This window comes from Bos indicus, chromosome 11, assembly GCF_029378745.1.
Source record: "Bos indicus isolate NIAB-ARS_2022 breed Sahiwal x Tharparkar chromosome 11, NIAB-ARS_B.indTharparkar_mat_pri_1.0, whole genome shotgun sequence".
Taxonomy (NCBI): Eukaryota; Metazoa; Chordata; class Mammalia; order Artiodactyla; family Bovidae; genus Bos; species Bos indicus.
The window spans coordinates 95,360,419-95,387,976 of NC_091770.1; the positions used below are offsets into that span (position 1 = coordinate 95,360,419).

Below are 27,558 nucleotides of genomic sequence, written 5' to 3' on the forward strand. Positions count from 1 at the left end.
TAGGGCTAGTCACAAGTGGGCTTCTGTACAAACCAGAACCATGTCTATGAGGTAACTAAATATTAACTGGATTAACTCTTTTCCAACTGGAATTTAGTCTTTGTTGTCATAGGACTATATCAAGAGTTACTGTTAACAATAGATAAAGTACATCCATATACCACAACAGCACAGTGTTATTTCCACAGAATCTGAGGCTCCTGCTATCCAAATCCCAATCAAGAAATACCATTCTAGTTTCTCAATATTTACAGAACTTGGATTTCCAAACAGATTTTTTTTCCCCACCAGCAAGGACCCAATATCAGGTGGTCTTTTGCCTTTTCTTTGTTCACTGAATATCAAAGTCAAGTGGAAAAGAGATCTGGCAAATGTACGTAGAACAAATTTGACAGTTAAATAAAAAAATAGGTTCCCAATCTGTCATATGTTACTGTGATCTAGATTTTGTTAGAAGTACCTCCATTTGGCTTTCTAATAGCATTACATTTTGTCAGGCTCACTTCTCTATATAATCCTGTATTACTGGAACAGACAGTCTCTACTTCTGCTTGGCCACTTAAAAGCTTCTAGGTATACAATTCATTCTTTCAAAGGCTATCTGTTGAATGCTTAGTACATGCTAAGCCTCATTCTAGGCTCTGAATATACATACAATAGCAAACAAAACAAAGATCCTATCCTTCAGCATCACAGTCACAAAGACTTGAACCCAGTCTCAGCTTAAGCACTCACCAACTGCATGACCCTAGACAAATCTGCTTCTCTGGGGCAGGCAGGTGCAGGGCGGGGGGGTTGGGGGTGGGGAATGCGGAGGGAATACTACTACTTCAAAGAACTGCTGTGAAAAGCAGTGCCTAGCATAGTGCCTAGAATACCACAGATGCTTGACAAACATAGCTCAAGTTTTACAAATAGAAGATATTACTATTATCCATCCTGCTTTCACATCCATGCATCTGAGAATTACTCTAGTTTTTTTTTAATAACAAAAGGTTTCAATGGCATATATGTACCTAAAATACATATTTCAGGTGTTAAGAGATAAGCAGAATAAGAGTCATTAATGGATGAACTACTATTTCTGGTTATTAAATAGTTTCTGGTTGCATATGCTAAACACAAGACAGCAAGAATATATGAGAAAAAAAATACTTTGAAGTTAGGATTTTAATGGTGAAATGGATCCTTGCACTCACACAGATTTTAAAGGGTAGGACATTTTATTTCTAGTAGCACACTATTTCAGTCAACTTAATCAGAAATTGTACAGATGAAACATAACTAAAAGATCTGGATTCTCAAGTCTACCACAGACATAAGGCAGGGCAAAGAAAGTATATCTTTTCCTTTAAAGATCATTATAGATAAGCCTCATTGAGAAAGGAATGTCTCTGAAAGAAAATTCCTGGTCAACTATAGTGATATACTTTATAAAATAACTTATAAAATGACATGGAAAATTGTAATGATAATTTAGGATGCACAAAATCGGTATTTTCACATCTGAATTAGTTTCATATTTTAGGAAGCAGCAAAGAGTATTAAACATGGAGATAAATTTTTGGTTTCCCAAATGCAATAAAATACTATAAATTCTTAGCAAAGCAAGAAAATAACCAAGAATATCACTTATTCAACAAAGCTTTATTGAATGACACCTTTGTTTCAGGTATATGTACAAGAAGACATCTGAAGTCCTTAAGTTCTTTCCTGGAAACACAAGCCTTTAGTATGCTTACCAGTCTGGCCCTCTTACATTATGAAACATATGCCCTGCCTAATTGTTGCAACACTAAATACTTCATACCATGGCTAAAAAAAAGGAAAACCTTTCAGGACACACAATGTACTGAATGATCAACTTAAAAATCAAAATTTCTTTAAAAAAAAAAAAAAAAAGCCCAAACCCAATACAATCTAACTGAATAGATTCCACTTGCATGACCACTTATCGGCACAAAATAATCTTTATCCAAGTACCTAGAGTCAAGAGGAATTCAAATAATGACAGGAAGAAAAAAAAAAACTATCACTTCCCATGGACTAATAAAATTACTACCATTTTTCATTTCTTCATAATTTTCCCTGTAAATGCTTATTTTCAATCTGAAAAGAGGGATTTCTCCTTAGGAGAAAATGATGATCCAGGTTTCCTGTAGATATTTTAGAGTATGTGTATGTAATAGAAGAGAAGTTGTCACAGTAACTGCCTGCTCCAAAAATGAAAGCTGATCAGCTCATGTGAAAGGACAGATTTCTGGTAAAGTTTTGCATCTGTTAGGACTCTGTTATCTATACATAACTAACATGTTTCAAAAACACACACTTCCTAAATAATAACAAATAATTATTAAAGGTCTACTACGTATCATTTGAAAAGACCCTGATGCTGGGAAAGATTGAAGGCAGGAGGAGAAGGGACGACAGAGGATGAGATGGTTAGATGGCATCACCGACTCAATGGACATGAGTTTGAGTAAACTCCAGGAGTTGGTGATGGACAGAGAGGCCTGGAGTGCTGCAGCTCATGGGGTCGCAAAGAGTGGGACACAACTGAGCGACTGAACTGAATCGAACATATCAGAACCTGTGTAGTGTTTTTCTACACATGCCATTTAATAAGCAAACCACCTCAAGAATCCAGTACTGTTATTAGCACCTATTTTATTGACGAGGCTACTGCAGCTTGGAAAGCTTGTCCATTGTCAAAAGTGCTAGGAAGAAGCAGAGTCCAGATGAGTGGTTCTTGGGAAATTGCTCAGTTCCCTTCAGCAGTTTGATTTTCTATGGTTTACTGGCACATTTACCTCCCTTTAAAATTTTTCCTGTCAAAAACTGGGTAAATTTTTTTCTGCTTCTAACTTTGAAAGAACTAGCTTCCAGGATCACGAGAATATGGGACAGTACATTGCAATTTTACATATGATGAAAATAAATTCCTGAATGTCAGCAAGTATATAGTCTAAATTATGCATGGAACTTTTAAAATAGCTAGATATCATTTATTTATAAGGTTTCAAGTCTCAAGAAAAAGTAGAAAGAACTATATGATTTCTCAAAAACTTACTTAAGTATAAACAATATAGTCTAATTCGGGGAAATCCAGTGTTTTCAAAAATAGATTAGTGTCCACTGTACCAATGCTCTATGATTATACTTTAATGTTGTTGAAATGGATATATAATATCTTGAAAGAACGGCATTTCTGGATTACATGTGAACGTGAAAGCCTGTTGTTAACAGTAAAGCAAAATTATCATTAACATTATTTTGAGGTACTTCAGCTTTAATAGTTCCTAGAAATTCTCATTTACTTTTTGATAACAGATAACTAGAATTCTTAATTTTGGGCAGGTAGCAAAATATAGAGAAAAAAGCACAGACAGTGTGACAAGATGCCAAACCATCCCCAAGAAAAAGAAATGCAAAAAAGCAAAATGGTTGTCTGAGAGGGCCTTACAAATAGCTGAAAAGACAAGCAAAAAGCAAAGGAGAAAAGGAACGATATATCCAGCTGAATGCAGAGTTCCAAAGAATAGCAAGGAGAGATAAGAAAGCCTTCCTAAGTGATCCATGCAAACAAATAGAGGAAAACAACACACTGGGAAAGACTAGGAATCTCTTCAAGAAGATTAGAGTTATCAAGAAAACATTTCATGCAATGAAGGGCACAATAAAGGACAGAAATGGTATGAACCTAACAGAAGCAAGAAGGTATTAAGAGGTGGCAAGAATACAAAGGAACTATACAAAAAAGATCTCAATGACCCAGATAACCACAATGATTAGATCACTCACCTAGAGCCAGACACATCCTGGAGTGTGAAGTCAAGTGGGCCTTGGGGAACATCACTACGAACAAGGCTAGAGGACATGACAGAATTCCAGCTGAGCTACTTCAAATTTTAAAAGAGGATGCTGTTAAAATGCTGCACTCAATACAGCAGCAAATTTGGAAAATTCATCAGTGGCCACAGGACTGGAAAAGGTCAGTTTTCATTCCAATCCCAAAGAAAGGCAATGCCAAAGAATGTTCAAACTACTGCACAATTGCACTCATCTCAGACTCAAGCAAAGTAATGCTCAAAATTCTCCAAGCTAGGATTCAACAGTGTGTGAACCAAGAACTTCCAGATGTTCAAGCTGGACTTAGGAAAGGCAGAGGAACCAGAACAAATTGCCAACATCTGCTGGATCATCGAAAAAGCAAGAGAATTCCAGAAGAACATCTATTTCTGCTTCATTGACTACACTAAAGCCTTTGACTGTGTGGATCACAACAAACTATGGGAAATTCTTAAATGGGGTGAGAATACTAGATCACCTTACCTGCCTCCTGAGAAATCTGTAAGCAGGTCAAGAAGCAACAGTTAGAACTGGACATGGAACAACAGACTGGTTCCAAATCGGGAAAGGAGTACGTCAAGGCTATATATTGTCACCCTGCTTATTTAACTTATATGCAGAGTACATCATGAGAAATGCCAGGCTGGATGAAGCACAAGCTGGACTCAAGACTGCTGGGACAAATATCAATTAACTCAGATATGCAGATGACACCACTCTTAGAGCAGAAAGCAAAGAGGAACTAAAGAGCCTCTTGATGAAAGTGTAAGAGGAGAGTGAAAAAGTCAGCTTACAACTCAATATTCAAAAAATGAAGATCATGGCATCTGATCCCATCATGTCATGACAAGCAGGTGGGGAAGCAATGGAAATAGTGACAGACTTTATTTTCCTGGGCTCCAAGATCACTGCCAAAGGTGACTGCAGCCATGAAAAGACATTTGCTCCTTAGAAGAAAAGCTATGACAAACCTAGACAGCATATTAAAAACCAGAGACATACTTTGCTGACAAAGGTCCATATAGTCAAAACTATGGTTTTTCCAGTAGTCATGTATGGATGTAAGAGCTGAACCATAAAGAAAGCTTAGCACCAAAGAACTAATGCTTTGAACTGTAGTGCTGGAGAAGACTCTTGAAAATCCCTTAGACTGCAAGGACATCAAACCAGTCAATCCTAAAGGAAATCAGTCCTGAATATTCATTGCAAGGACTAATGCTGAAGCTTAAGCTCCAATACTTTGGCCACCTGATGCAAAGAACTGACTCACTGTAAAAGACCCTGATGCTGGGAAAGACTGAAGGTGGGAGGAGAAGGGGACAACAGAGGATGAGATGATTGATTGGCATCACCAACTCAATGGACATAAGTTTGAGCAAGCTCCAGGAGTCGGTGATAGCAGGGGAGCCTGGTGTGCTGCAGTTCATGGGGTTGCAAAGAGTTGGACATGACCAAGCGACTGAACTGAACTGATAACAACATGGGTTTAATTAAAGCTTTACTACTAAATTTCTGACTAACATTCTCTGAGCCTCAGTTGCCTCAGCTGTAACATGGGAAAATACTAAAGTTCTTCATACAGCTGCCTTAAATGACAAAGTACCCAGTGCCCATCAGAGTAGTGTTCAATTATTAATAGTTCTCTTCCTTTAGGAAGTTTTTTTCTTTGAAAGAGCCAGACAGAGTTGTTCCAAGTTTGCTGGTGGATATGATCTAAACAAAAATAGAATTGCACCGCTCAAAATTTGTGGCTGGAAATCACAAATTTAAAGTAAGTTTAAAGTTGGTCTTTTCTTATTCATTCAAATATTCTTATCAAACATTCAATAACAGTTCAATTTATTCATCCAAAGAGTCACTGAAAACTTACCCTATAGCATGTTAAGCACAAAAACGCCTTCATCTTGTGCAAAAGGAGCTCACAATCTAGTAGTAGAGACAAACCTTAAACAGATAACATGGTGTTCTAAGTGCTATATTAAAGAGAAGTTCAGGATTATGGGAGCCCAAATTAAAAGCACGTAACCTGGTAAGGGAAAGACAACTAGGAGGAACATCTGAGATGCGTACTGAAAGATAAATGTAATTTGTAGAAAAATAGAGAAAAAGAAAAGGTGCTTTTCAGGCACAGGAAATAGTGTGAGCAAAAAGCACTAACATGAGAGACCAACCTGTGTATTCAAGAAACCACATGTACAATGTTGGTGGAGCTCAAGAGGAATAGAGACAATTGATAGGGTAGGCAGAGGCTTCCTCTGTCAGGTTCAAATAGTGAAATTCATTCCAACCCTATGTAGTAATTCACTAAACTTGTATAAAAAGGGTGACTTTAGTTCAATTTTACAGCTTAATATGTTAACTGTCACTCAATCTGATAGCTTTAAAATATACACACACATACAATACACACACACTTGGTTTTGTGGTGGGTACATGCACTCCACACACTTGTCATTTTCCATCTAGATCAGAAGACCCTGCTTGAGAAACCAAATAAGTTATCTGAATTGGGTAATTATTGAAATATGTATAGTCATTCAAGATATACAGACTTCTCTGGACTTTTGTTGACTCACACAACTGAATATACAACAGACCCTCAATACACACTAAATGGATTAAATTCCAGTGAGTGAGAGAGAAACCTTTCAGATTTCCTGTTTTAAAAAGCCAAGTGGAACAAAGACTTTATAATAATTTCCCCATCTTTTCCGCCCCCTCTAGCCTTCCCCTCACAGGAATTTGGTTAATATGTTTCTTAAGATTTTTGCTTGTTTGTTTTAGATCAGACTATTTTTAGTTGTCTAAAAGTCTAAATACCTAGGAAATGAGAAGTATTATTTTATTACTAAATTACATACTGACATTAACACACTAGATTAGCTCCATGCAAAAGCATCTGACAAACATCCTCACTAAACCCCACGATTCATTCAAGATTCACTGTCAATAAATACAGACTGGGAACAGGAAATAATATGATTGAGAAAAAAATTAAGATGTATATTTAGTTTGGGAGCCAAGGGTGTACCAAGTTTAGGAGCAATGAGGAAACAGATGTGACTTAAGAATCACTGTATTAGGGCCCCATAGTGAAAGCTTTTGTCAGGTTAAAGTATTTAGACTTTATCTAAGTTGGGGCATCAAGATTTTAAGTAAAGTCAAATTTGCATTTAGCCACTGGGTTAAAGATGAATTAGAGGTAGGCAAGACTGGGTTTCCCTGGTGCCTCAGACAGTGAAGAATCTGCCTGCGATGCGGGAGACCTCGGTTCAATCCCTGGGTTGGGAAGATTCCCCTGGAGGAGAGCATGGCACCTCACTCCAGTATTCTTGCCTGGAGAATCCCCATGGGCAGAGGAGCCTAGCAGGCTATAGGGGGCGCAAAGAGTCAAGCTCAACTGAGCAACAAAGCACATGACTGGAGGCAAGGAAAATACTTGGGCTATTGCAGTAATTCAGATGAATAGATGATGGCTTTGACTACAATGGTGGCAGAAAAGATGCAAAGGCTGTCACATGCTATAACACGGATGAACCGTAAGGGCATTATGAAATAAGAAGCCAGACAAAGACAAATACTGTATGCTTCCAATAATATGGTCTATCTAAAGCAGTCAAAGTTATAGAAACAGAAAGCAGAATGGTGGTTACCATGGATGGGGTTGGAAGGGAAAACGAGAAGCTGTTTAACAAATACAGAGTTTCTGGTCTCCAAAAAGAAAAAGTTCTGGAGATCTGCTGATCAACAATGTGAAATTACTTAACATTACTGAACTGTATATTTTTAAAAGGTTAAGAGACAAATTTTACATTATGTGGGGTTTGCCACAATTTTTCTTTTTAAAGATAAACAAGAGACCAGGGCTTGTTTTACTTTGACATTTTGCTCTGTTCAACCTCTGAACAATTCCCTTGCTGTTTTACTGAATTATAAAATAAACATGGCTAAATGAGATCTGATTTGCAGGGCATCAGAAGTTCCACATGATCTCAAGTATCTAAAATACTTTACCTGTCATGCTACTTACTTAACATTTCCTTCATTAAAGTTGCTTTTTAAAATATTATTGTTTAAAGCATGTTTAAAATATTATTGAAAAATAACTCAAAATGTGAGAAATGCTAACTGAATAAAAAGCAAAACCCCACCAATTCTCTCAAAACCCTACCCTGATCCAAGTATTATTGGTTTGGTATGATTCCTTCCAGCTTTCTACTGTAAATTTTAAAAAGTCATTATTTAAAGCCACTTTTAAGTGACTAACCCCAAGTCATTAACTAGAAATGATCTAACACATAAGTCCTTGAGCCTTATGCTTCTCCTCAAACTTTTAAACCAAGCTTCTGCCTGTTTTTTTAAAATTTTGTTTGTTCAAGAGGAGAAGGGGGTGACAGGAGATGAGATGGTTGGATGGCATCACCGACACAATGGACACGAGTTTGAGTAAGCTCCAGGAGTTGGTGATGGACAGGGAAGCCTGGTGTTCTGCAGTCCATGGGATCGCAAAGAGTCGGACACGACTCAGCGGCTGAACTGAACTGAACACACTTGTGAAACCGACACTCAAATCAGGATATAGGATATTACTAACTTCTCAGAAAACTCTTCTGCTCCCCCTCACAGTAATTATATCCTCTCAGTAAAGGTACTATTATGACTTCTATCACCACAGATTAGTTTAGCCTATTTTTGAACTTTACACAAAGGTACCGTTGTTCAGTCGCTCAGTCATGTCTGATTTGTTGTGACCCCATGGACTGTAGCACAGCAGGTTTCCCTGTCCCTCGCCAACTCCCAGAGCTTGCTCAAACTCATGTCCATTGAGTCATTGATGCCATCCAACCATCTCATCCTCTGTCATCCCCTTCTCCTCCTGCCTTCAATCTTCCCCAGCATCAGAGTCTTTTCCAATGAGCTGGCTCTTTGCGTCAGTGGCCAAAGTACTAGAGCTTCAGCGTCAGCCCTTCTAATGAATATTCAGGATTGATTTCCTTTAGGATTGACTAATTTGATCTCCTTGCAGTCCAAGAGTAATCACATATTATATAATCTTTTATGTCTGGCTTCTTTTGTTCAACATTTTGTATAGGAGATTCATCCATGCTGCTGCATACTGTCGGTCTGTCCATATCACTGCCATACAGTATTCTACTTTGTAAATTATATAATTCATTTACCCATTTTACTGGGTTGTTTTTTAATATAATTTTTTAAATTTATTTTTTGCTGCCCTGGGTCTTCATTGCTGTGTGTGAGCTTTCTCGAGTTGCAGTGAGAGGGGGCTCTTCTCTAGCTGCGATGCACAGGTTTCTTGTGGTGGTGGCTTCTTTTATTGTGGAGCACAGGCTCTAAAGCTTCACCAGTTGCAGCTCCCGGGCCCTAGAGCACACAGGCTCAGTAGTTGTGGCACACAGGCTTAGTTGCTCCACAGCATGTGAGATCTTCCAGGACCAAGGATCAAACCCCTGGTCTCCTGCATTGGCAGGCAAATTATTTACCACTGAACTACCAGGGAAGCCCCCATTCTACTGCTGATAGATATTCAACAGTCTCCAGTTTAGTTGTTGCCAGTTTGGGACTACTACAAATAATGTTATTATGAACATTCTCGTAAGTGTTCATTCAGCATATACTTTATCCACTATTTGTTGGGTATATGTCTAGAAATGGAACTGCTTATGTTCAGCTTCCAAAGATGTTCTTACTGAAGAGTTTCAAATGTTTGTACCAGTTTACGCTCTACTTCTGTTGGTAAAGGGTGTTACAGCTGTTCTCTCCAACACTTTACATAGTCAGGGTTTTTTTTTGTTATTTTAATTTTAGCTATTCTGGTGGCCATGTAGTAGCATATCATTTTTAAATTTTTTTCATTTTTCTGATTTCTAGTGGTGTTGAGTACCTTGAACCAGAGTTTGATGGGTATCTCGGAGGTAGATTTAATAAATCACAGTGAACAACTGACTGAAGATAAAGAAGAGAAAATCTAGAATGACAAGAAAGACGAAAGCTATTTAGCAAAGGAAAAAGGGGCAGAAAACACACTCCCTTTCTGAAATTATTAGTTCTGAGTTTGCCAATGGGAATATGTGAATTTTGAGATTCAAGACTTGAATGCAGCTAAGATTCAATGACCATATAAAGGTTCTCATGTTAAAAAGTAATTTAAAACAAAAATCTTCAACACCACATGTTAGGTTGTAAAGAAAATAAATTTACAATCCAAAGGAAGCAAAATAAAGATAGACTAAAGTGCTGTATTTAAAAACAGAGCCTTATACATGCTTAAGATTCCTCCCACTATAACTTCTAGGAATTCCTGTGAAGATAATGGAAAGAAATCTACAGAGAGATGAGCCCAGTAAATGGAATTAAAGAAAAATTCAAAGCGTTAATAAAAGACAAATTCACTAAATCAGTTAGACAAGGACCTCCTGTGTTCTTACAAGAAGGCCATCTCTGACACTTCAAGTTTCTCTGTTATGAGAACAAGAAGACGACGAAAAGCAAGGCTTACAATTAATCAACAAACTATGTGAGGATTATAGATGAGAAACAGATTTGGAGCTAGGCTCTGTCTTCTGAGATTCTTCTCATCACCAGAACATCTATATCTAATTATTGCTTCACATTATAATGTGGTATCAAGAGCTTGGGGTCTGGATACAGACCCTGTATTTAAATCATAACTCTATCTCTCAGTAGCTATCTGTACATATTTGTACACATATATGTACATACATATGTGTGCATACATATATCTTAAATTTTTTTAATATTGGAATATAATTAACAATGCTGTGCTAGTTTCTAGTATACAGCAAAAATGAGCAGGAGACCTCCTTAGCTATTTGACTCTAGGCAAGTGCACATCTCCAGCTTCAGTTTTCTCGTATCCAGAATGAGAACAGTAATTATCCACAGCACTACTATGAACATTAAATGAGATAATACAAAGTAAAGCAATTAAGTACAATGCCTGACCCATATTAAGTGCTCCATAAAATTTGATATTATCATCTGCAAAATGGGGCCAATTCACACTTGCATTAAGACTGAAAAGAAGTAAAATGACATGTATAATGCCTGTACAGGAGGCACTCAAATGGTAGATATTATTATTACCTCCTACTTTTAGGAAACTGTGTCATTCAACATCAAACTGCATATGAAATGGTATAATGCACTGGTTAAGAACACGATGGGTTTGAAACTCCTGAGTTCAAAGCCTGGCTTTGCCACTCATTAGCTATGTGATCTTGGGCAAGTTACTTACCTTACTGTGCCTTTCAGTTTTTACCTGTAAAATTGAAATCATAAGTATCTATCTCACTGGACTGTTGTGAGGATTAGATAACTCTTTTTAAGTGCTTTATTTATAAAGCTCTAAAGACAAAACCTGGAACATAAATAGCATATAAGTATAAACTGTTATTATTTTAATAGCAGTGGTATATATGTTTTGTCTGAAAGAAATGGGAGGAAATTAGCTCAGTTGGTAAAGAATCCACCTGCAATGCAAGAGACTCGAGTTCAATTCCTGGGTTGGGAAGATCTGCTGGAGAAGGAATAGGCTACCCACTCCAGTATTCTGGCCTGAAGAATTCCACAGACTGTATAGTCCATGGGGGTTGCAAAGAGTTGGACACGACTGAGTGACTTTTACTTTCAGGGAATTCCCTGGCAGTCCAATGGTTAGAACTCTGCTTTCACTGCTGAGGGCCTGGATCTGTCCCTGGTTGGGGAGCTAGGATCCCATAAGCTATGCAACACAGCCACAAGAAAAGGGGGGCAGGTAATAAGTTTGGACATAGGCAATTTAATGTTCTTCTTAGAGATAAGAGAAGCCCAATGAAAACACTCATCTACTCAGCCTTAAAAATCGGGAGGAAGGCTGAAAGAATAAAAAGTTAAACACAAGAACTGTATCACTACTAAGGAAATATGACCTCATCTGTCCAGAAATAGTTAGGGGGTAAATGTGCTTTCTGGCTCCGCCCTCACTGTGCAACAATTCAGATGAAGGAAGCCTACATTCCACAGAGAGAAGGAAATTACTTTTCCTACTTTCACCTTACAACAGCCTGATAACCTACACAGTGAGCTAGAGAGACTGGTGCATCTTCACATCTTTTTAGATAAGGGAAGATTGCTTAGAACAGAATAATCAATCCTAGAAGCCATCTCAGAAATGTCTTTCTGCATTATACTAATATTTTCTTTCCACACTCCACAAATCTTCATTCCTGGGCAAGGCAGAAGAGGTATCTAAAGAGGCAAAAATGCCAACAAGTAGCACACTTCAGAATTAAAAAGAAATCCCATGCTTGTTCTTAGGTTATGAGGTCAATCCTGTGTTCTGGTTTTTGCAGCTGACTCACAAAATGAACAAAATACTGAACTGCGTCAACAAATAAAATTAGTGATTTGCAATTTATCTGTTTAAGTTTGTGCCTCCTACCAGACAGATCTTTGAAAAAAGATCTTATTCAACATCAGCATTCGGTACATACAGAAGGTGTTCGATAAATGGTGACTGATTTTAGTCACTGAGCACCTCCCCCTTGTAAAAGGTACTATGGTAGATGCCAGACAGCCCAAAACAGTTCACTTATGTTTATGTCAAAACATTTTAGACTACTTAAAAATTAAACAAGGCCAGATTTGATTACGGAGAAGGCGATGGCAACCCACTCCAGTACTCTTGCCTGGAAAATCCCATGGATGGAGGAGCCTGGTGGGCTGCAGTCCATGGAGTCGCGAAGAGTCCACAACTGAGCGACTTCCCTTTCAGTTTTCACTTTCATGCATTGGAGAAGGAAATGGCAACCCACTCCAGTGTTCTTGCCTGGAGAATCCCAGGGACAGCAGAGCCTGGTGGGCTGCCGTCTATGGGGTCGCACAGAGTTGGACACGACTGAAGCGACTTAGCAGCAGCAGCAGATTTGATTAAGGAGTGTCAGCTGCAGTTGCACCTGCTGTCATCCCAGACCTAACCCCAAAAGCAAGGCTACCCTCCTCTGCATGCCTGCTGAAGCAAATCAAGTATTTCTCTCAAATGATGGAGAGCCTCTTCCCATACAGCTCAAATGTGCTGTTCTTTCTGCTCAGCAAAGGAGGCAAACTCCAGAATCTCTGGTCATAAAAATGTGATGTTAGCAAGAACAGATGCTGAGTAAGTCTGGTACACTTCCAAGTAAAGTCTTGCCATCTAGAATTCTGAATTAAGGATGCCAGATTCAAGAACATCTGGATTTGCTCCTCTGGCTTTGAGCTTTCTCTAAGAGAGGCCAGGAAAAAGTATGCTGTTGCCAGTATGTGTAATTGCATACTCAAATACTGTACTTTGGACAAGAGTCCAAGACTTGGCAAATGGATGGAATGTAGCACATGAACCATGCAAAGGGATGGGTTTCCTTGCAAAACATAAATTAGGCAAGGTGTGAACTGCTCTTCTCTGTCACATTTTGGAAAAATTCACCCAGGAGAATAAATACTTGGGAAGGGGGTAGTTTAGGTGGGAGGGAATGCTCAGAAGTATGTGAGAGGCAAAACAGCACCATTACCTCAGAAAGCAGTAAGTTTGTCAAACAGTAATTATTTTTCCTCCCTCAATGAGATAAATATATGTGATTATAAATTGGTATGTACAGAAAAAAAATATCAAGCTGTGGACGTTGGCAGACAGACGGTGTTGAAATTAAACAGTGTGAGCTTTGGCAGCTGCACTGTGTACTCTTTTCAAGTTCTTACATCATTACTCTGGTAAGGGCCCTGTACCAAGTTGGCATGGGTTCTAATGTGGTTTAGAGAGAGAATTTCTGGCCTTTAAAAAAAAAAAAATGACCTACAAATAGCCTTTTTCATACAACAGGGTAATAAACACTTCCCTTTACCCCAGATTTTGTTTTAAAGGACAAAGCCATATTGCCAAGATATTAAAAAGTGTTAGAAATGATTCTGAGACGTTAAAGGCCACTCAATACAAGCTCTAAAAGGACATCTCAAACAGTACATGGATGTCTCCTAAACCAGTGATTATCCTTTGTGGCAACAGAGTCAGTTACAAAGGATGCTAATTATCTTCATATTTATACTCTGACATCGGCAACTTAGGTATCCTTTGGAGGCCAAGAACAGGAAGCCCCCTCTATTTCAGTCATGAGAACTTGGAAAAGTTACTTGACCTCAGAGCTTCAAATGCTAAGTGAAATAGTAACATTACCCCAAGACAGTCCTCACAATATCAAGTACATGGCAAGTCCTCAGTAAGTATTAGATAGACTTATGAAAGATAGAGGCTTTATAAGTGATGTTTAATTACAATTTAATAGAGCTAAGTGGTCTTGGCTTTTCTCTACTCAGATTCAAGAATAAAAAGAATTTACATATAATCTGGTTTTAAGATCAAGACTGGGTTTGTCATCTTTTAACAAGTGACAGCACAAAAATAAGACTTCATTCTCCTCTCCAATAACACTCAATAAAACACAAAATTCCAAATATGAAAAATGATGACAGGTTAAAGAAGAGAGAATAAAAAACCACCTGTACCTTTCTTAAAGTAGATACAATTTTATTTGTTTAGTGATAGGATTTTTTTATTTCATTATGTTCAAGATTTTGCCACATTTCCTTCAGAAAAGATTACTATTTAGGTTACATACAGTAAGGTGAACAAACCTTAAGTTAAATAAGTCTGATTCTTACATATGTATACATACATGTAATCACCACCCAGAACAAAATTATGGAATATTTATAGCAGATCACAAATTCTCTTGTGACTTTTCCTCTTGATGTATCTATTATTCTGAATTCAGTTAGTATTATTCTTAACTTGTTAGGTTTTCCTTTCACCACTACTAATCTGATCTAGGCTTTACTTTTCTGTTTTCTTAAATAGTTCACCAAAGTTTACCTCAATCAAACATATTTTGGCTACATTAAACATAAGAAATTTATGCAAGACTCAAAGTAGTAATAGTAGAAACAGGCAAAAGACCTAAAAAGTATAGTGGGAAAAAAGTCTACATATTTAGAACACCCATAAGACCCTCAGCATTTTAAAGGGGTCAGAAGACTGAGAATGTTAGCATAAAAGTGACCAAAACGAAAAGTGGAATTCATTTTGATTTAAATAAATCCTAAAGAAAACACACTAGACAGTTTTCTAAATAAGAAAGTTTGTACATTTCTAAATAGAATATTCAACTGAAATTTTAAACCTTTCATATGTTGATTTTTATTGCCTGTCAGTGTCTGAATAAATCCCACTCCAATTACAATTATATATCCTTTAAAGTTCACAACCATTTTAAGGTCATGCTCTCATGCCTAGAAGCTGACATTCTTCCTAAATGGGCCAGATCCCTATATAATATTATACCTAATACACACACAAATTTAGAGTGCCCTAATAAACAAGATTATTCATTGAGTAAAGTCTTGTATTTGGTAAGTACATATCACCACCCCTCGGTTACTGTAGAATTTAGTATTTCAATCAAATGACACAACTGAGTTGATCCGATCTATTTTTACCAATAATCATCACTGTTAAATTAACAGTCATGTGATTGGAGAACATGTATATTAAATTACTTTGGTACATGCAAACCAAGCAATTCTAGGGTCAACTGGAAAACAGTGGAGTAGGCCAGATATCTCAGTACAGGGAATTATCACAAGTGTCGCTGGACGCATTAACTAAGACAACACAAAGAAAGGGTGTTACTTCTCTCACCTCCTCAGCACTCCTCACCTCCTTAGATTTACACTGACTAAGCTGTGATCTAACAAACGCCCTCTCCTCAGCTCAAAGTCCTACAGCAGCACAAATATTCTACTTCAAATAGCCATAATTTTCAAGAATTCATTTTGTGTAACCAAGTATCTCTGGAAGACTTAAGAATGGAACTTTGTGATAAAATCCTTTAAACAGTTTGCTTTCATATATCTTAGTTAAGACTCCACTGTGGAAATAAAAACTTGAGAAGGTATTAAGAAAGCCCTAGAGCGAAGAAATAAAGCCCTAAGTACTTCCGAGAAACAAAAAGAAGATGAGGGTTTATTAGAAAGCAAAGACCCAACTGCACGTGGTTTACAAAGAACTGACAACTCATCTCCCTCCTTTATCCATACCTCAAGTTTCCACTCACAAAGCTAGCTAAGCATTTATGGTTAGTCCTGTACACAGATGTTACTATTTAAATAATCTTTTTATAGAGTGTACAAAAATAGAACAATTATCATACTGGCTGCTTCTGATCACTATTAATTTTGAAGACATAAATAACCCCTGCCAGCTACTGGTCTTATCGTGACTGACATCTTATGGAGGGTGCTTTGATCTCCAAGTTGATTTATGAAGCTGCAAACTATTTCTTATATTAAAAAGATTAGCAAGCTGGACTTTTATAACTTTCTTCCATCTGCCTTCATCTGAAAAGTAAATATAGTATCTTATCAACTCAAGTCAGCAACCTCTCTCCAATTATCATAGAACCATCTCTCAAGAGCCAAAAAGTATACTGCTTAATCAAAGGTAGCAATATGAACAAAAATGTTCATATTTTTCATTGTTCTTCAAACCCAGGAATTAAAAATAAAACATTTGAACACACCTCCTCCCATCAAAATAGATGCATACTTCAACTTTTAGAATAGACAGATTACAGGGTTATTAGTCACATCTCAGAAGGAAATACTGAGTATGTTTTTTAAATTGACTTAATATATATTTGTGAATGTCAGTCATGTCCAACTCTTTGCGACCCCATGGACTGTACAGTCCATGGAATTCTCCAGGCCAGATTACTGGAGTGGGTAGCCTTTCTCTTCTCCAGGGGATCTTCCTGACCCAGGGATCAAACCCAGTTCTCCTGCATTCCAGGTGGATTCTTAACCAGCTGAACCACAAGGGAAGCCCAAGAATCCTGGAGTGGGTAGCGTATCCCTTTCTCCAGGGGATCATCCCAACCCAAGAGTCACACCAGGGTCTCCTGCATTGCAGGTGGATTCTTTATCAACTGAGCTATTAGGGAAGCCAATTTATATTTAAATTATTTCATTTATATAGTGTTTAAATAAACAATGAATTAAGTTTAATTCACTGTTAATGTTTATAAACATTTATCAAGTGCCTGACATATATCTGAACAAAATGTTTTTCACTGAGGTACATTATAGTAGAAAAGATAAGCCTTGCAAACAACTCCAGTAGAAGGCACACCATGAGAAATGTTATAGAACCAAAGAGGAAAGAAGAGACACTGGGGAGAAGTCTGGGAAAGATTAAGTAAGAATCTGGCAGTGGGAAAATAATTAGTTCTACCCAGTCCAGCCTGTACTCCTTTCATCACTCTTAAGCAGGTATGAATTTACTAAAAGTTTACACCAGACAGACCAAGATTCTATGATTTTGAGAAAATTACACCCCCTATTAGAGTCTCATGTATAAAGGGTTAATACCAAATACCTGGTGGAACTGTCATGAAGATTAAATGTGAATGATTTACATATTTATATAAATTTATAACTATATGTACATGCTATGCTAAGTCACTTCAGTCGTGTCTGACTCTGTGCGACCCCATAGACGGCAGCCCACCAGGCTCCCCCGTCCCTGGGATTCTCCAGACAAGAACACTGGAGCAGGTTGCCATTTTCTTCTCCAATGCATGAAAGTGAAAAGTGAAAGTGAAGTCGCTCAGTCGTGTCCGACTCTTAGCAACCCCATGGACTGCAGCCTACCAGGCTCCTCCATCCATGGGATTTTCCAGGCAAGAATACTGGAGTGGGGTGCCATTGCCTTCTCCGATATGTACATATATAATACATATTTATATATTGTGTCTATACAAACTTTACTGTAAATATATACTTACATATATGTGTTATATTGAATATATATATATATACAAAGTCACAATGGATGGTGAATGTTAATTAAACCTATTGTGGTAATCATTTCACAATACATGTAAGTCACACCATTATGCTGTACACCTTAAACTAATACAGTGATGTATGTCAATTATTTCTCAGTAATGCTAGTGGGGAAAAAATAACAATGCCTGACACTGAAAGAAGGCTCAAGAAAAGGAGATATTTATTACAAATACCTTCTAAACACTGAATTCTATGCCAGGTACTATTAACCTCTTCATCTGAACAGCGCTTGGTATGTTGTTTAACTGCTTATTTTCCCCAAGATCACAAAAGAGTAAATCCCATGGGGTTTACTTTTTATCCACCCAAAAACAGAAAAAAAAACACATATAGGACACATGTCCATCTGATAATCTGGTAAATAAATTTAACTTCGTTATAAAAAGATAACTTTGAACAAACCGAAGACTCAGCAATACTTAGAAAATGCATGCTGTTTACCACAAGAACATTTAAAAACTGACATTTTAAGTATAGCAGAAAAAAGAAATTTCTAGAAATATTATTTAGGCAATCTATACTGATAGATCAACCTTTACTGAGATCCACATGTATAAACTAAGCCCTCTGGGGATACCAAAACAGTATGCCAGGGGTTGTCTTCTCTATAGCAGCCCCCTGATTCTGAACGGATTAAGGAGGTTTCCAACATTTGCCTACAGTTTCCTAACATTTGAAACTCCACAGTAGTGGTTCTCAAAGTGCGGTTCACAGACGTCCCCAAGACCTGTTCACAGAGTCTGGAAGATCAAAACTATTTCTGTACTAATTTGCCTTTTTCGCTTGACATTTGCATTAATGGGATGAAGCCAATGTTAAGTTTAATTGCTTAATTGTAACACTCATCAAACCAGTGGCATCAAAATACACTGACAGTCACTACATTCATCATTGCCACACACGGGGGTTGGGAGGGAGGAGAGGACCTCATCTAGCCACTTTAACTGAATGTCCTTGATGAAGCAGTAAGATTTATTGGTTATTAAATCTTGATGCATGAGTACACAACTTTTTTGTATCTTGTGTACAAAATGGAAAGTACACATAAAGCAATTCTACTGCACACTGGTTGTCCCCAAGGAAACGCACTTTGAGCTATTGTTTGAACTGTATACTGAACTAGTCAATTTTTTCATGCATCACCAATTTACCTGAAGGAACAACTAACAGAATATTATGGTAATTCAGATGTGGATGTTTGACAGATATTTTCTTGAAAATTAACAAAATGAGCATGTCATTTCAAGGAGAATAACTTAATAAATCCTTGTTGCCAATGAAACAATTCAAGCCTTTAAACAAAAATTAGAATTGTGGCTAATTTATATCTGCCACTGTGTGCTTCACATGGCTTCCCAATATTTAAAAGTTTTTTCAATGAGATTGGGCTTCTTCCCTTGTGGCTCAGCTGGTAAAGAATCCGCCTCCAATGCAGGAGACCTGGGTTCAATCCCTGGGTTGGGAAGATCCCCCGGAGAAGGGAAAGGCTACCCACTCCAGTATTCTGGCCTGGAGAATTCCATGGACTCTACAGTCCATGGGGTTGCAAGGAGTCGGACATGACTGAGTGACTTTCACTTTCAATAACATTAGTGGTGATACTAATGAAATTCATTTGATTTATATAATGAAATGTGTCAACGTTCAGAAAATCTGCATAGCTCAGTGAATTAATATTTTCCAAATGGCCAATGCATGATGTCACAAAATCATTTATGGGTATTCAAAGATCCATGCAAAGTATAAGATGGACCAGCAGATTTGAACAGAATAGAGTATAAGAAGTTCATGTATGGTTTCAGATGCCAAATTGGAACTAACTTTTAAGAAACTACCAACTACTAGATATATTATTATTAGATACTTTTAAGAACTACCAACTTTTAACTTTTAAGAAACTACCAACTATTAGATATAGCATCAAAGAATAGTTAAGTATAATTATCTGAAGAAACTACAAAAATTCCCCTCCTTTTCTATATATGTAGGGATTTTTGTTGTTGTTGTTTAGTCACTAAGTCCTATCTGACTTCGTTGCGACCCTGTGGACTCTAGCCCACCAGGCTCCTTTGTCCATGGGATTCTCCAGGCAAGAATACTGGAGTGGGTTGCCATCTCCTTCTCCAATATGTATGGACAGATGCCAGATTTTCTTCATATACCTCAGCCAAAATAACATATTGAACAGATAGAAGGCAGATGCAGAAACATGCAGATATGAGAAATCAGTTAACTTACATAAAGCCAGACATTAAAGAGAGCTACAAAAATATAAAATAATCCCACAGTTCTCACTAAGCTTTCTGGGTAAAATATAACTGCTTTTAATACTTTTCTTATTTTAAACTGTTATTTATGTTGATAAGTAATGGGTTTATTCTTTTATTTCAAATTAATAAATACCAATTTCTCAGTTTTAATTTCTAATATAGTAAAAAATGACGGCTATAACCCAAATAAAAGTTCCTGGAAACTTCAGTAATTTTTATAATTTTTACAAATGCAAAGATTTTTTGTATGGCAAGAGATCTGACCTTGTGTTTGGTTGGTATAATTTTTCTTAATGGAAAAGTACGAAAACTGAAGTAAAATACAGCACAGTCAAGACTGGGTCTCCAGACTTCAATTTCACATTCATTCTAGACCACAATTCATGTATTCACTAAGACAATAATTTAGAAACCCCTCATTCTATTTTTCTCAGTAAGCAGAAAATCATTACAATAATAACAGAAACTGAAATTCGAATGTTATGTCCTGCTGCTGCTAAGTCGCGTCAGTCGTGTCCGACTCTGTGCGACCCCATAGACAAGCCCACCAGGCTCCTCTGTCCCTGGAATTCTCCAGCCAAGAACACTGGAGTGGGTATGTTATGTCCTAGGTATTGTATATTGCTGCTTTCATTTAATTCTCACAACCCTATGATGTAAGTATAATTAATTACTAACCTCTAGATGAGAGGCAGAAGTTAAACCAGAAGTCACAGAGCTACTAAATGGCAGAGATGGGATGTGAAATTAACATTTCTAACAGAGAGATATACCAGCAAAAAAAGATTTCTCATAACTGTCAATCAAAACATTTGTGTGGTCATTGGTAGTGGCATTTATGGAAAAAGAGGACCTGTGACTCTGGCCCAATACACCTTCAGATGTAGACAGACCAATACACCAGACTGGCATATGGACACACAAATTTAGTCCTACACTAAGTGGCAAGAAAACAAGCAAATTGGGAGATGTGCCAGATACATAACCAAGTGCCTCTCTTCTTTAGCCACCCAGCAACTTTACCATCACCCATTAAAAAGAAGTGACAGGAGTCAAGGGTGAAGGATTTGTTACTGACACACAACTGAGGCATTGAAATCTCTTGGCAGGTGTTCTCTAAGCTATAACTCTTCTCTTATGCAAACTAACCCCTAAGCTGAGCCCTCCTGGCTTTATCACACTGAGCCTTGACAAGAACCATCATTAGTGTCCAAGCTCCACTTTTTCCAGGCTGATGACATGTGTCAGACCTTGATTCCTGATGCTACTTCTGCCTGCCAACTCAGGAAAGACTTCTGTAATGGCTTTGGGTTTTTTGAAATACTAAAGTCACATGGCAGCAGCTGACACCAACTCCCTCCTGAGGATGGACACTTGGCCAGGAGCCCAAGCTGAAGTCGATTTGGAGGTTCTTGATCTTTTTAGAAATAATTCCTAACATCCCACTGGCAATTAAAATAAAATCCTCCCCAGAGAACAGCCAGAGGTCGGGCAAGCCTGTTCCATCCATAAAATAAGTCACCTCTGATTAGAGAAAAGTGTTAAAGTATAGCACCAACTGATAAATGTCAGAGCCTGGAGGGCCTTCACAGAGTTTTGATAACTTACAGCTATTTCTCATTTCATACCATGGACGGTTTTAAGCCAACACCACTCAGCATTGCTTACTTAGTCAAATGGGGCAAGTCAGCATACCAAACTCAAGTCAATGGTCCTGTTTGCACTAGTTCTGGGTTCATCCCTAAGGCTAAGACGTTTGACCTGTCAGGCAAATGACCTGAAGTGCCCTGCAGATGCCCAAGAGGACATTAGGAAACGTCTGCAAAAAGCTGGCTTTTTCATGGTGGAGAAGTTGTGTGAAATAAATAAGCGAACACACACGTGCAAGCACACAGACAGAGTCAAGGATTTCAATTTTGATCTGCTGTGTGACTTGGGGTTGTTTCCCTTCTACATCTGTTTCCTTATTTGTTAAAGACACATTGTGGCCTAAATCAGAGACTACCAAATGTCTATGAAATGGTTACATCAGACTGCTCTGGGGACTTGATAAAACTACAGAACCCATCCCTAAGGATCTGATTTACTACGTCCAGGGTGATACGTAGGAGTCTGCATTTTTAGCAATCTATATTCCCTACCAATACCACTTTAAATTCTGATGTAAGGTCAGGTTTGAAAATCATTCAACTAAATGACCTCTAAGACACCCGATAGCTTTGAAAGTTATAAAACTATGGACGGGAACGTATTTTCTATTCTTTCATCACAGAATTTTTTCCCCTATTCACTATTAGCATTCCCATTCAAATATCAGGATTATCTAATTTCAGGTTAACAACGAGACGTAAAGTGTAAAAGCCATTTGTCAAGTATTAATATATTAATAGCTTACCAAACATAGTACACTACTATTTCGTTTATGAAAGTAGATCTAATTAATAAGCATAGCTTTTCTAGACAAAATACACTCAAAAGTAAAACTTTTAAGACACCATATTTTAAAAAAGACTCAACTATTTGCTGGAAATAGTCAAGAAAAGCAACATTTAAAAAGCATTTTCCCTAAATGTTATGAATAACTTAAAAGCTATGGAATGAATATACTTAATTAGTATTTATATTAATAACTTATGATGTCTCAATATAAAGGTTATAAAAATAGATGTCAAGTTTTTAAAGCATAAAGTACCATATGAATAAATTTTTAACCCAATAAACTAAAATAGGCTAGAGGAGAAATCAAAGTCTTATATTACTGATGTATCAACAGGATTTCATTATAAAAAAGGATTTTGAGTCTTCTGTTCACTGTTCTTATTTATTTCACTAACTGGTTGTTGCAAAACACATGCTTGTTACTCTATATGACTTTTAAAAATCTCTGCCAACACTTTTCACACACTGAAATAAAATCCATTATCTCTCCAACTAATTCCTTAATTCCCATGAATACTAGCTACTACATGATTTGGGTTTCTACTTCTTTTACAACTTTATAAGCCTAACTCATTTATGTACTCCATTATTTAGCTCAGCTTGACAACAAACCTTGGTACAGAATTAGACTGATTACAGATAGCCTGTGAATTAATTTACCATGGAAAAACAAAGTCTTGTTTCCAGTGGGTTTTCAAAATAATATAAAATAGTAATGCCTCAAAACACATGAAATCACTGCAATGAGGTGATGGAGAATTCAGGTGGTCCTTATAATATTTTGATAGGCTTTGAAGTATGCATCCCATAATGCCTCTGGCACTTGGCCAATTTGCTATCTCACTGAGTTGGTCTCTTACCTCCTTATTTTCTAGACTCATCTAAAATAGCTGAAAAAACCTGTTCCTACATCTCAACTCCCTGGTAAAAAATTCAAGGAGGGCAAATACAATAAAGAGCAATAATTACATATACATCCATCCGCAATCCCTGGCACATTCTTTCCCCCATTCCCTGACATTGAAGTAAACACTCTGAATTCAGCAGGCTCCTTTATAAGCTTTGCCTTGAAACAACACAATTTTTCAGCCTAATTTCGAGTCGGAATTAGTAGTCATACTGCTGGAATCAGATCCAAACCAAATGGTTGCTGGGGAAGTAAGGGGAGGGGAAAGATGGGGAACCGTTGCAAGAAAAATTCATTCAAATATCTGTGTTAACTTCTCACCCAGCAACTTCTTGCTAATTTTATAAGCACAGAATTACTAGTTAGTGATTTGTACCTGAAATTAGCACAAAACAATGAAGTCAAAATATCCACTTTCCCAGAAAACCATCATCACGTTACATCTTTACAGTTACCACTGTCTCAGGTTACACTGCACAGGTTACACCACAGGGAAAGGTGTGACTAGATGATGGTGAATCTACACTACTGCTGGCATGTAGCCATCCTAATAAGATGAAGGCGGAGACTTCCGAAACTAGAGATATTATAGCAAAGACAAGACTAGACTGCAAAACCTTGGTCTAAAAACTCCGGTCAGAATTTCTCAACCTGAAGTTCATAGTGAGTCTATGGATGTGTTCTTAGATTCCATAACTGAAACTCCTTTTAATTTTTGTGTTTATATGCATGTATTTAGGTAGAGAATCCATAGCTCTCCAGAGAGGTTTAAATTATATTAATATATCTAACTTAATCCTCACAATCAATATGAGACAGGTACTAACATTCTCATTTTTACAGATTAAGGAAATTGAAGTTTACAGATTAAAAACTTTACATAAAGTCAAAATGAAAGTGGTACAGCACTGTTTTAAAAAATGTCTTTAAAACACACATACACATATGTATACTAACGCATTAGCTAGTCAGACATTATATTACTTATAAAAGAAGGTTTTTACATTAGTATACATGCACGGAAACCAAATTCTGAGCAAAAAATGTAATTTTATTTAGTAACATGTAAATAACACTTGAAAATGATTTTTAACAATTTAAATCATTTTGCAGTAACATAAAAAATACATATAGTTTTTAATATGTACCGTGTGCTTTCACAGATCTGACATACATCATCTCATTTAGTCCTCAGAATAGTCCTATGACATAGATACTATCATGATCTCCATTTGATAGATAAGGAAAGAGAAACAAAGTGGTTAAGTATGGTCACATAGCTAGTAAGTTGCAAAGTCAAGATTCTGGCCCCAAAGTTTGTGCTCTTTTAATACTGCTCCCCCAAACAATATATAAAAAATGTAAACTATGGTCACTTTATGCAAAGATGGGCACAATAAAGGACAGAAATGGTTTGGACCTAACAGAAGCAGAAGATATTAAGAAGGGGTGGCAAGAATATACAGAGAACTGTACAAAAAAGGTGTTAATGATCTGGATAATCACAATGGTGTGATCACTGACCTAGAGCCAGACATCCTGGAGCATCACTGTGAACAAAGCTAGTGGAGGTGATGCAATTCAGCTGAGCTATTTCAAATCCTGAAAGAGGGTGCTATTAAAGTGCTGCACTCAATACGGCAGCAAATTTGGAAAACTCAGCAGTGGTCACAGGACTGGCAAAGGTCAATTTTCATTTCAATCCCAAAGAAGGGCAATGCCAAAGAATGTTCAAACTACTGCACAATTGTACTCATTTCACATGCTAGTAAGGTCATGCTCAAAATCCTTCAAGTAAGGCTTCACCAGTACTTGAACTGAGAATTTCCAGATGTACAAGCTGGATTTAGAAAAGGCAGAGGAACCAGAGAGCTCAAACTGTCAACCTCCGTTGGATCATGAAAAAAGCAAGGGAATTCCAGAAAAACATCTACTTCAGTTTCATTGACTATGCTAAAGCCTTTGACTGTGTGGATCACAACAAACTGTGGACAAGTCTTCAAGAGATGGGAATACCAGACCACCTTACCGGCCTTCTGAGAAACCTGTATGAAGGTCAAGAAGCAACAGTTAGAAATGAAGATGGAACAATGAACTGGTTCAAAACTGGGAAAGGAGTATGTCAAGGCTGTATACTGCCACTCTGCTTATTTAACTTATATACAGAGTACTTCACGTGAAACGCCAGACTGGGTGAAGCTGAAGCTGTAATCAAGACTGCTGGGAGAAATATCAATTTCAGATATGCAGATGACACCAACCTAATGGCAGAAAGTGAAGAGGAACTAAAGAGCCTCTTGATGAAAGTGAAAGAGGAGAGTGAAAAAGCTGGCTTAAAACTCAACATTCAAAAAATGAAGATCATGGCATCCAGTCCCATCACTTTATGGCAAACAGAAGGGGAAACAATGGCAATGGTGACAGACTTTATTTTCTTGGGCTCCAAACTCACTGTGAAGGGTGACTGCAGTCATAAAATTAAAAGACACCTGCTCCTGGAAGGAAAGCCATGACAAAGCTAGAGAACATATTAAAAGGCAGAGACATCACTTTGCTGACAAACGTCCATATAGTCAAAGCTATGGTTTTTCCAGTAGTCATGTACGGATGTGAGAATTGGACCATAAAGAAGGCTGAGAGTCAAAGAATGGATGCTCTTGAACTGTGGTGCTAAAGAAGATTCCTAAAAGTTCCTTGGATTGTAAGGAGATCAAACCAGTCCATCCTAAAGGAAATCAGTCCTGAATATTCATTGGAAGGACTGATGCTGAAGCTGAAGCTCCAATACTTTGGCCACGTAATCTGAAGAGCTGACTCATCGGAAAAGACCCTGATGTTGGGAAAGACTGAGGGCAGGGGAAGGGAGCAACAGAGGATGAGATGGTTAGACGGCATCATCAACTCAATGGCCATCAGTCTGCACAAACTCCAGGAGACAGTAAAGGACAGGGAAGCCTGGAGTGCTGCAGTTCATGGGGTCACAAAGAGTCAGGACACCACTGAACAAACAACATGGTCATTTTAAAGGTGAAAAAAAAGAAAGCCAAATATAAATCCAGTTGGAAAAGTCTATCATGATAAGGTACTTCATTTATTCTATTTTAGCACATATGAGCCAAGAGCAATGAGAAGACAGACCAAGCAATTTCATTTGCATGCTACTTTCAGATACATAACCTCCTGTGATTTTCACAGCTGTGTGCACAGCAAGAGCCAGTACTATTTGTCCTGCATCTTAAAGATGAGCTAACTGATGCTCTGAGGGGTTACTTTCAATGCTATTCTGCATTATCTGAACTTTCCTGCCTCTAGGATTTCCTGTGCAGTTTTCTCTCTATTCGACTATCCGTACTTCTCTGTCTAGTAAAAGTTCTACTAAACTTTCATGGCCCAGATGAGACATGACCATTTAGTTATACCTTTCCTGGCACTCCTAGGCAGAATTAACCGTTCTTTTCTCTATTTTCCCTTAACATATTCATACCATCTCGGCAACATATCCTGTCATCAGCTGTGTCTATGTCTAGTTCTCTGGGTAGACACTGGGCTCCATGATGGCAAGGGCTATATGTAGAGAAGGAATTCCTAGAAAAGATTCTGCTGTTGAGTTAGCAAACGAATGAAACAGAACACTGGCACCTTGGCTAAGAGGAACATAGATTCATGCTGACATTTTGTTGTCATCTTTATAACTTAAGACCTTGTCCTCAAGAACAGCAACACTCGACATTTCTAAGACATATTCCCTGAATAGTGCTTGGGAAGTGTATGGGCAGAAAGCCACCTAAGACAGTGACTCCTCTTCTATGCTACAAATCTCTCAAATACATATTGTTCTAACAAGTTTATGCTTCTTGTTTCTTTCAAGTACATCAAGAGGCCTCAAGAGGACTATGAAAACATTTACATCTCCAAGCCAAAGCATGTGGGTTTTACAATATTTCATAGTATCTCTGGAAAAGGAATGAAAGGAGGTAAGTGAAACACTAAAGGAAGGCATAGTGAGTTTTGACAAACTACTCAAAACCAGTCTAAATCAATTTATTAATTTGGACTAAACTATCAAATGTGTACTATAAAAGTAAACTGTAAAAAGTATAGCTTCTATAACCTGGCTAATTTAACCCTTATCTGCTTTTA

General features: G+C 37.5%; 1 protein-coding gene and 1 long non-coding RNA gene across 8 annotated transcripts in view; one reads left to right on the plus strand and one right to left on the minus strand.

Moving 5' to 3' along the window:
• NR6A1 (nuclear receptor subfamily 6 group A member 1) overlaps positions 1-27,558 on the minus strand; it is a 226,402-nt gene that overhangs the window by 130,111 nt on the left and 68,733 nt on the right. The gene's annotated exons all lie outside the window — the stretch shown is intronic.
• Positions 1-27,558, plus strand: part of LOC109566457 (uncharacterized) — a 47,025-nt gene that overhangs the window by 6,060 nt on the left and 13,407 nt on the right. For all 4 annotated transcript variants that reach the window (XR_002181818.2, XR_011569426.1, XR_002181820.2 and 1 more), the window contains exon 2: positions 27,287-27,392. This is a non-coding gene — a long non-coding RNA (uncharacterized lncRNA). The remainder of the gene's footprint in view (positions 1-27,286; positions 27,393-27,558) is intronic.